The following is a 10791-nucleotide window of genomic DNA, read 5'->3' on the forward strand; positions in this document are numbered from 1 at the left end:
AAAAAAACACCAACCAGAAAAACAATTTTTGACCAGGCACGATGGCTCACACCTGTAATCCCAGCACTTTGGGAGGCCCAGGTGGGTTTATCACCTGAGTTCAGGAGTTCGACACCAGCCTGGCCAACATGGTGAAACCCTGTCTCTACTAAAAATACAAAAAAATTAGCTGGGTGTGGTGGCGGGTGACTGTAATCTTAGCTACTATAGAAACCGAGGCTGGAGAATCGCTTGAACCCAGGAGGTGGAGGTTGCAGTGAGCCGAGATCTCACCATTGCACTCCAGCCTGGGCAACAAGAGTGAAACTCCATCTTGAAAACAAACAAACAAAAAACAAAAAACAACTTTTTAATTTGGCTAGGTGTGGTGGCTTATGGTTGCAATCCTAGTACTTTAGAGACTGAGGCAGGAGGATCCCTTAAGCTCAGGAGTTGAGACCAGCCTGGGCAACAACGAAACCCCAACTCTATTTTAAAAAAATGTTTTCATGCTTATAAAAAAGAACTATAAATGTACAGAAAAAGTAGAGAGAATAATATAATAAACACCATATACCTATCACGTAGAATTTTTTTAGCATTTTGTCATGTTTCACACATTTTTCATTGAAATCTTTTTAAGTAAACGCATAAAATTTTACTCCTAAATATTTTGATACACATATCTAATGATAATACTTTCCTGTACAACCATAATAATATTAACACACTCAAGTTTTGTTGCCCAAATATCTTTTGCACCAAGTTTGTTTATAGTGTGATCCAAGCAAGAAGTATGATTGCATTTAGTTGTTGGGTCTCTGAAATGGCTTTTTTTTTTTCCTTAAAAGTCTTATTTTTTAATTAGCTGGGCATGGTGGCGAGTGCCTGTAATCCCAGCTACTTGGGAGGCTTCGGCAGGAGAACTGCTTGAACTTGAGTGATTCTTGAGTGGAGGTTGCAGTGAGCCAAGATTGCATCACTGTACCACTGCACTCCAGCCTGGGCAACAGAGTGAAACTCTGTCTCAAAAAAAAAAAAAAAAAAAAAGGCTTTATTTTTTAAGAGCAGTTTTAGGTTCATGGCAAAATTGAAAAAAAAAAAAAAATACAAAGATTCCCCGTGTGCTGCCTCCCCCAATATATGCATAGTCTCCTCCATTATCAACATCCTGAAATATATTTTGATCTAGAACAGACTTTCTCCCTAGCTTTTCATTTTTCCTGTTACACTGATTTGTAGAGAGTAGACTAGTATTTCCTTAGAATGTTTCAACTTCTAGATGTTTCTGGTTGTTTCCTTGTGGTGTCATTTAACAATAACCTCAGTATTTTCTATTAATGGAAGTTGGATTTAAAGGCTTGATGAGATTCAGGCTGAATACTGCATCATACCAGAAGGCACATAGTGAAGCTCTGTTTATCCCATTATTAATGATATTAAGATTGATCACTGGGTCTATGTGGTGACAGTCATCTTAGAACTCGTTAGTAAGCTGCAGGGTGATAACTTTAGCACCAGATGAATATGCAGCTCCCCAGCCTTTCACCTAATTGTTTCAGCATCCATTGATAATTCGTGGCTTAATAAATTATTTCCCTAGGGATTGCAAATTCTGTTTTTTTGTTTGTTTGTTTGTTTTCAATTCTGTCTACATTGATAGCTAGCCTTTTTCAGAAAGAAGGGCTCTTGCTCATCAGCTGGGACTATTAGGTTACTCTGCAATAGGTTACTGCAAATAACCTAATTCTTTGCCCTTTCAGATAAGAACTTGGTGGAATGGCCACCTGTAGAAAAGTTTTTGTTTATTCGCTCACTTCTTTTGTTCCTCCTCCTCTTTTTTTTTTTTTTTTTAAAGTATTCTATGGATGCAGGGATATGTATTTATTTATTTGAGACGGAGTCTAGCTCTGTTACCCAGGCTGGAGTACAGTGGTGCAATATCGGCTTACTGCAACCTCCGTCTCCCAGGTTCAAGCTATTCTCCCGCCTCAGTCTCCTGAGTAGCTGGGATTACTGGCATGTGTCAACATGCCTGGCTAAGTTTTGTATTTTTAGTAGAGATAGGTTTTTGCCATGTTGGCCAGGCTGGTCTCAAACTCCTGACTTCAAGTGATCTGCCCAACCCGCCTCCCAAAGTGCTGGGATTACAGGTGGGAATCATCATGCCCGGCCTGACTCATGGATTTTTATATAGTCAATGTGTTTCAATTTGTTACAGGCATTGTTCTTTTGATGCTAAAATTGTCCCAACTTTGGCCAATAAATGCCTCTGTCAAGCTGCTGGTTCTGTAAATTTTATTCTATTTTTTTAAATTTTTATTTTTTTAGGTAGAGTCTCGCTCTGTCACCCAGGCTGGAGTGTAGTGGCATGATACTGGCTCACTGCAACCTCCACCTTCCAGGTTCAAGTGATTCTCCCACTTCAGCCTCCCAAGTAGCTGGGATTACAGGCACCAGCCACCATGTCCAGCTAATTTTTGTATTTTTAGTAGAGATTCGGTTTCTCCATGTTGACCAGGCTGTTCTCAAACTCCTGACCTCAGGTGATCCTCCTGCCTCGGCCTCCCAAAGTGTTGGGATTACAGGCATGAGCCACCGAGCCTGGCCAGTATTTTTTAGAAATTTAAAAAATCAATCTGGTAGGTTGGAAAGTGCTATTTCTTTGTGATTTTAACTTGCAGATCCCTCATCAGTGGTGAAAGGTGAGCATCTTTCATATTTTACCAGTGGTGAATATCTTTCATATTTTATCAGCCATTTATATTTCTTACTCTGTGGATTGCCTATTCATATCTTTTGTCCATTGTCCTATTGATATAACTGTGTATATGTATATGTAACTAATTATCAACACTCATCTCTACAGATGAACTGTTTTCAGTGCTTACTGCCAGTCTTTTCCAGCTACAACTTCCCTATGCTTGAATTTTTTCTTTTGATGATTCCCTGCTCTAGAATGTCAGCTTATTCAGAAAAGGGATACATTTTCTTCTGGTTTATTTGAAAATACCCTTCTACTGCATGATAACATTTTCTTCAGAGCTTGACAGATGTTTTATTATTAGCTGTTGTATCTTAGACATTGTAAAGATTCTTCTTTTTTTGAGACAGGATCTTGCTCTGCTGACCAGGCTGGAGTGCAGTGGCATGATCATGGCCCACTGCAGCCTTAACCACTTGGACTTAAGCGATCCTCTTGCCTCAGATTCTCCTGCCTCAGCCTCCAGAGTAGCTAAGACTATAGGTGCACACCACCATGCCTGGTTAATTTTTTTTTTCATTTTTAGTAGGGACCAGTCTTGCCATGTTGCCCAGGCTGGTTTCGAATTCCTGACCTCAAGTGATTCTCCCACCTCAGTCTCCTGAAATGTTGGGGTTACAGGCATTAGCCACTGTGCCCAGTGAAATTCTTATTTTTGAAGTTTAAAAATTCCTCCAAGTTAGGCCTTTTTCCTAAAAATGTATATAGAACAAGTTAAACATTATTTTTTTCTGAGTATTTTTTAAAAGATTAGATACATTCTTTTTTTGTTGTTCTGCTATAAAAAGTATTATTGCTTCTATTCCATTCATTGGCTCTATTATTTTTTTAAAATTTCATTCAGATAAACAGAATTGCAACTTGGAAGAATGTTAAAATGTTAGTACAAGTAATTCATGGGGAAAAAATCTTTAAAAATGATTATCTTGGCCAGGTGTGGTGGCTCATGCCTGTAATCTCAGCACTTTGGGAGGCCAAGGTGGGGGAATCACCTGAGGACAGAAGTTCGAGACCAGCCTGATCAACATGGTAAAACCTCATCTCTACTAAAAATATAAAATTATCCGGGCATGGTGGCACATGCCTGTAATCCCAGCTACTTGGGAGGCTGAGGCAGGAGAATTGCTTGAACCCGGGAGGTAGAGGTTGCGGTGAGTTGAGATCGCGCCATTGCATTCCAGTCCAGGCAACAAGAGTGAAACTCCGTCTCAATAAAATAAAATATTATTTTAACTTTTGTAAATATCTACTACTGGGTTATTTACTTGACTGTAGGACAGGGACCATCTCAGTCTTGTACACTGGGTCATCCTCAAAACTTAGCACAAGTGCTCAATATTCATTGAAAAATTCATTTCAACTATTATTTTCTTATATCTGCGTTTATCTCATCATTTCTCCATCTTTTGCCCCAATTGACAGACTATGTCAACCTTGCCTTCTCCCTCACTAACTTAATAAATATTGTGATGTGTCTGAATGTTATACAATTACTCCATTGAAACTTTTCATCTCTGGACTCTTTCATTGACTTGGAGAATTTCTTTTTTTTCTGGCAGATTATTGTAGCATGGTATTGCTTGCACTGGTCATCAGCTGGTCAATATGGTGGGCTGTGAGCACTTTTTAAAGAATGAATAGAAAAGTGTGGTGATCCTACCTGACAATAGTATCCCCCAAAAACAATCTTGGGAGCTAGTGCTAGGGTTGCCTGCATGTTGTGCCAGGTGGGGCTAAGGTCTCCCCTTCTAAAAACAGGAGGGAGCCTGCACTTAGCTTCTCCCACGATGGCTTTTTGCTGAGTTGCTGGCTTTCCCAGACAACTCCTAAAGCTGGCACCTAAACTCAGCCACCCTGGCTCTAAATAGTCTCTGTGTCCACATTCTGACACATTTTAAGAGGGTGTCATCTCAGGGGGCACACGTCCTTCCGTTGGAACACAGATAGCACATAGCTTTAGCATCCCTCTGGGATGATGGGAGACTCTGCAACGATGTCATCTCTTGGTGACCTTTGGCTTGTATGTTTTTCCATTAAAGCCTGTTCCTTAACTCAAGCTGAATGACCATGTGAAATTCATCCCAAGCCCAATTGCACAAAGGGTGGCAACCATGAAGGGAATCCCCACTCACTTTGAACAACCCAAATGAAATGAAAAAGACATATTGTTGAATGGGCTCCAAGAGGATTCATGTCTGGTCTTACTTGGTTGATTTTGAACAAACAGGAGCTGAGTTGGATGTTGTCAGAAATTGATGTGGATCCCCAACCAATTTTTATTTTTGAGACAAGGTCTTCCTGGAGTGCAGTGGTTTGATTATGGCTCACTGCAACCTCTGCCTCCACGGCTCAAGTAATCCTCTCACCTCAGCCTCCAAGGGTAGCTGGAACCACACACCTGCAACCATGCAAGGCTATTTTTTTTTTTTTTTTTTTTCAGTTTTTGTAGATATGGGGTCGCCCTATGTTGTCCATGCTGGTCTCTAACTCCTGGGCTCAAGTGATCCACCCACCTCAGCCTCCCAAAGTGCTGGGATTATAGCCATGAGCCACTGCACCTGGGCTTCCAATCAAAATTTTAATGGTAGGACATCAGATCCAGATACCATAAAAAAAGAATAAAGCTGGCAGTAGTGATATTTCAGAAATATAGCAGATTTCTTATAAAATTGTGAGGGAGGAGCAGAGTCGAATGGGGAAAGTAGAGTGACAACTGAAGCCATATTTCTAATGTGAGTAGGATTGCTAAGAAAAGGACTCTCCCCTTTAAGGTTTTATACTTAAATGGCGAATTTGTGCCTCATTGAGACCTCAGACACCACTAAGGGTGTCAGAAGAGGAAAGGACACCCAAGTGTTGCAATTCCTAAAAGGACTGTCAACAAACTTTTCTTTTAGCCCCCTGTGACAGGGGAGTGGAGTGTAAGGTACATGAATGTGTTTGCACGTCCCCTGCAAGTGTGGAGAAGGCGCTGAAGCACCCAGCACTGAGAAGAAGCATGCCTTTACCAGCAGAGTCAGATGGGCATTTGTGACTGTGCTGCAGGAAGTGCGCGCCCAGTCCCTGTGGGATGCAGCACAGGAAGGAGGAAGAACCTCCGTGGCAGGCTAACCTAGTGGTCTGCCAGGAACTACTGCATGAGCAGCTGTTAGGCCCCAAGACTGGGCCCAGAGACACACCCCACTACCATGGTGAGGCACATTTCCTGTGGTGCCTGTGCCCCTGCTGAGTTGTGGGAGTTAGGCAAGTAATGTCGGCAGTCGGCAGTCGTATACAGATTTAGAGCAAATCATTCAGAAGGACATTGCTTCTCCCCGATGTGCAAGCCGGTCCTGCCTGAGCGTTCCAATTTAGAGAGTACCTGCTGAAGTGAGGCAGAAGTGTAAAGCCTTTTCTGTTTGATAAGAGACTGACCAAGATACCTGACTGAGGGGTTACCAGACAACTGGAGCCACATGTGGACTTGGCAATCCACTGGTCCCTGAACCTGGGTAAGTTTCTGGGCAGAGCTGCATTTATTGATGGCTATGAAGAGTGGTCAGTGAAAGTGAAACCTGTATCTCTACATCTTGGCATCAGCCGCTTGGCTCTCTGCTTATGCACTGTGTATGTCTGTTCTGTACCTGAAGACATTCTGGGAGTGGATGTTTTGCACAGGTTAGCAGCTGTGCCGTCTGTTGCGGACTTGATGGACCATTTGACAATGGAACTGGGACAGTCCACCGAGAGCCAGGAACAGTTTCTGGAACATTTGCCTTCATGGGAGGGCAACAGTGGACTTTTACAGTGTTGCCACATGGATATATGTACAACCCCACCATGTGTCATGATTTTATTAATAATGTTATGCCAATCTCTGATTTTCTTGCAGGTTTAGAAGCAGTAGCACCCTTCTTGCCTGAGATTGGGATAATGAGGCTGAGACAGCTTTTCTGGGTAGTAAACCAAGGGTGCCCATTCATGTAACCACATTCATGTAGATGTACATGTAACCACAGATAGTTTTGGATAGGGCCTATAGCAATGCACGGAGCTCTTGGAAGCGCCAATGGGCTGTTAGTCCCAACTGCCGAAGGGAGCTGAGCTCCGGCGTTCCTTAATAAAGAAGCAGTTAGTGACTGCATATGCTGCCCTTCAGGCTCATAAGAACATGGCAGGATGGGTTACAGTTGTTGTGCAGATGACTTACCTGGTAGCAGGATGGGTGTGTTCATAGGTAATGATCTTCTGGATTGGGACAACACAGACATCTACTTTAGTGAAGTGGGATGCCTACTTAGAACAGCAGAGTATGCTGAGTGCAAGTCCCTTAGCAGCAGAGATACAAGAAGCCTTAGGACCTGTAGTCCTAATGCAAGATAAGGCCATGCGCCTAAGGCCATGGTGCCTGAGGCACCCCTAGACCCTGAACCTTCACCGTTAGGAAGGGCATCCTTCCATTCCTAATAGGGCATGGTACACAGCTAGGTCTAGCTGGGGTGCTATTGCTGCCTGGACTGCTGGATGTCAGAGGGCACCTCGTAGCGTCTTTGGTTTACACTTATAATTTGCTGTCTCTGAGGAAAGATTGCCTTGCGTGGTTTGGTTTTTATTTTGCTACCCAGTTCATTTAGCATTTAATTTTAGCATAAATTCCTGGGTTTTTTTTTTTTTTTTTTTTTTTTTTTTTGGAGATGGAGTCTCACTCTGTCCCCAGGCTGGAGTGCAGTGGTACTATCTCGGCTCACTGCAACCTCTGCTTTCCAGGTTCAAGCAATTCTCCTGCCTCAGCCTCCCAAGTAGTTGGGACTACAGGCGCGTATCACCATGCCCAGCTAATTTTTGTATTTTTAGTAGAGACAGGGTTTCACCATGTTGGCCTGGATGGTCTCGATCTCCTGACCTCATGATCCGCCTGCCTTGGCCTCCCAGAGAGCTGGGATTACAGGCGTGAGCCACCGCGCCCAGCTTCCTGTGTTTCTAATATGAAGTTTCCGTGGCTGGTGCAGATATTTGTATAACTTGTAGCCTTTTTTTTTTTCTTAAAAATAGTTTGGTGCAAAGTCAGGTATCTATTCATTTTCCCGTACCTAGAACAATAAAGTCCTGGACATGCTTTAAGCAATTCAAGAATCCATTAATTAGATGAGTTTGCCCTCAGAAAAACTTCCCAATTCCAAGTCTTTGGATTTTCACGATTTATGTTTGTAAGGTGAGGCTCCCTGTTTTCTTGCATTAAAAAACCCGCTAACTTCATTGGAAGAGCCTTTGGTCTGTGAGCTTAGATGCGTCAAACCAAACAAGGCAGTGATCCACAGCTTTCCTAGGAGGCATCTTAACTGCTGAAGTTAAGGAACTCAGCCATCCTTCCCAAACGTTTGTTCTCCACACATTAGGAAGGGCAGAAAAAGTCTTTATTCCAATGTTAAAACTTTCCCCCAGAACTCAGGGGATTAATGTATAAACTCAGTGGACAGGGAGGTAGGTTTTCTGCTTCCCTCCAAATTGAAGCCAAGATTAATTACAGTATTCACCTGTTTCTGAAACATGCTGGTTAATGGATCCTAGCTGTGCGCTCCCCGAAGCAGCACTGGTCCCACAGTTCTTAGCCGACTCACTTGCTTTGATCAACTCATTCTCTCTCAGCAGGCCAAAACGCTAGCCACAGGACACAAGTGCTTAGTTTACAATCATGTTAATTTTGCTTTTTGTTTGTCTTCAGCGGTTGGAGATTAATGAGTAAAAAGGGTGTTTAAATTTTCAACCAACCTTCTTCTAATCACTTGGCTGCATTGTCACTGGCAGTTTTATTACTTTGATTTCCTGAATCAATCAGGTATACAGTTTCTATGTCCAATGTAGGTTATGGTGCAGGAAAAGACAGTCCTACCAGGAATTACTGCTGTTGCTCTGGATTCCAGGAAGGCCTATTGTGAAAATTCTTAAGCACTGTTGTAGGACTTCTGTTTTTTCTTTTGAGACAAAGTCTCGCTCTATTGCCCAGGCTGGAGGGCAGTGGTGTGATCTCGACTCACTGCAACCTCCACCTCCCAGGTTCAAGTGATTCTCCTGCCTCAGCCTCGTGAGCAGCTGGGATTACAGGTGTGCACCACCACACCCAGCTAATTTTTGTATTTTTAGTAGAGACAGGATTCCACCATGTTGACCAGGCTGGTCTCAAACTCCTAACCTCAAGTGATCCACACACTTTGGCCTCCCAAAGTGCTGGGATTACAGATTTGAGCAATGTGCAGGGCCTAGATTTATATTATTTGGAGACAAGGTCTTACTATGTTGCCCAGGTGGGAGTGCAGTAGCTATTCACAGGCATGATCATAGCTCACTGCAGCCTCGAATTCCTGGCCTCAAATTGAAAGATTCTCTCCAGGGCATGAAAGTTTAAGGGAATGAATAACTCCTCCCTCTTCGGGCCCAGTCCCAAGGCGCAAGGCCACTTGCGCCAGCAGTGTTCGTCAGCAAGATAGCAGAAGCAGGAAGAGAGCTGGCTGGAAGACATGTATCCCCTGAAGACGGAGAGAGAGGCTATCCGGTACTGGGTAGCAGTTACATCAGACTGAGACACTTCCTGTTTAAAGGAGACTATAAAACCCCTGCCCCATCCTCTTTTGGTGCTGATGCCATATTAGGCCTCAGCCCGACTGCATCCAGGCGCTCATTAAAACAGCGTGTTGCTCCACACCGCCTTGTGTTTGTTGGTGCCCTTTCAGGGTTTGAACCGATACAAGAGCCTTGCACCAAATGATCCTCCTTTATCAGCCTCCAGGATAGGTGGGATTACAGGCAAGTGCCACCTGGACTGGATTATTCCTTGCATTTTTAAGAAATCAGACATTTTCTAAACATTTAACAAAGGATGTTGCTATGGACATTTCTCATAGCTAGGGAATCAAACTAGCTTGTCCGTTGGAATGGTGAAAGTTAATTAAGAATTTGAAGTAGGCCGGGCGTGGTGGCTCACGCCTGTAATCCCAGCACTTTGGGAGGCTGAGGCTGGTGGATCACCTGATGTCAGGAGTTCGAGACCAGCCTGGCCAACATGGAGAAACCCCATCTTTACCAAAAATACAAAAAATTAGCCAGGCGTGGTGGCACATGCCTGTAATCCCGGCTACTCAGAAGGCTGAGGCAGGAGAATCACTTGAACTCAGGAGGCAGAGGTTGCAGTGAGCCGAGATCACGCCATTGCACTCCAGCCTGGGCAACAAGAGTGAAACTCCGTCTCAAAAAAAAAAAAAAAAAAAAAAAAAAAAAGAATTTGAAGTAAATTCATTATAAGATGAGTTTGTTGCTACTCCAACTCCTCATCCTGTTTTCCTAACTGAGGAAAACGAACTCCATTCTGTTGCAGGTTTTCTTCAGTGTATGCTTCCTGGTATACACAGAAACAAACCTAGCCTGGATGATTTTCAAAGAGGTCTCATATCAGATAAATCCCCTTCAGGTCTAATACATTGTAATGGAGATTTTGTACACAAATTGCAACTGACTATGCCTTGTTCCTGGCAGTAAAGGACACGAATAGTTTTGCTTTCACATAGTGAGGTACAAACCTGATCATAATACTTCTTGCCTTCACGTTTTTAAATGTTCCCTGCGACCTCTGGATGATACTCCCATGAGTTTATACATGCCTCTCTCCACTGTGAGTTCCTTCTGGAGCAGTGGCTTCTTTATCATTGTGCTGCCAGCTCCTAAAACAGTCCTGGGGACAGGAGGCCCTCACTAAACAAATGTTTAAGGCATTGAGGAAAGAACTTCATCCTGATGCCTTGGCATGAAGATGCATTTAGGGGTCCCAGGGGTGTAATGACATTTCTCAGGACCTCTATCTAGCCTGGGTGATGTGTGACACTCATTTCTTAAGCCCACAGGGGCTCTCCCTTACCCTTCAAAATCCCAGGGAGAGTATCTCAGAGAAGCTTAAGAACCTCTCTTAGGCCAGGTGCGGTGGCTCAGGCTTATAATCTCAGTACTTCGGGCGGCTGAGGCAGGAGGATCGCTTGAGGCCAGGAATTTGAGACCAGCCTGGACAACATAGTGAGTCCTTG

This window comes from Mandrillus leucophaeus, unplaced genomic scaffold (assembly GCF_000951045.1).
Source record: "Mandrillus leucophaeus isolate KB7577 unplaced genomic scaffold, Mleu.le_1.0 Scaffold547, whole genome shotgun sequence".
Taxonomy (NCBI): Eukaryota; Metazoa; Chordata; class Mammalia; order Primates; family Cercopithecidae; genus Mandrillus; species Mandrillus leucophaeus.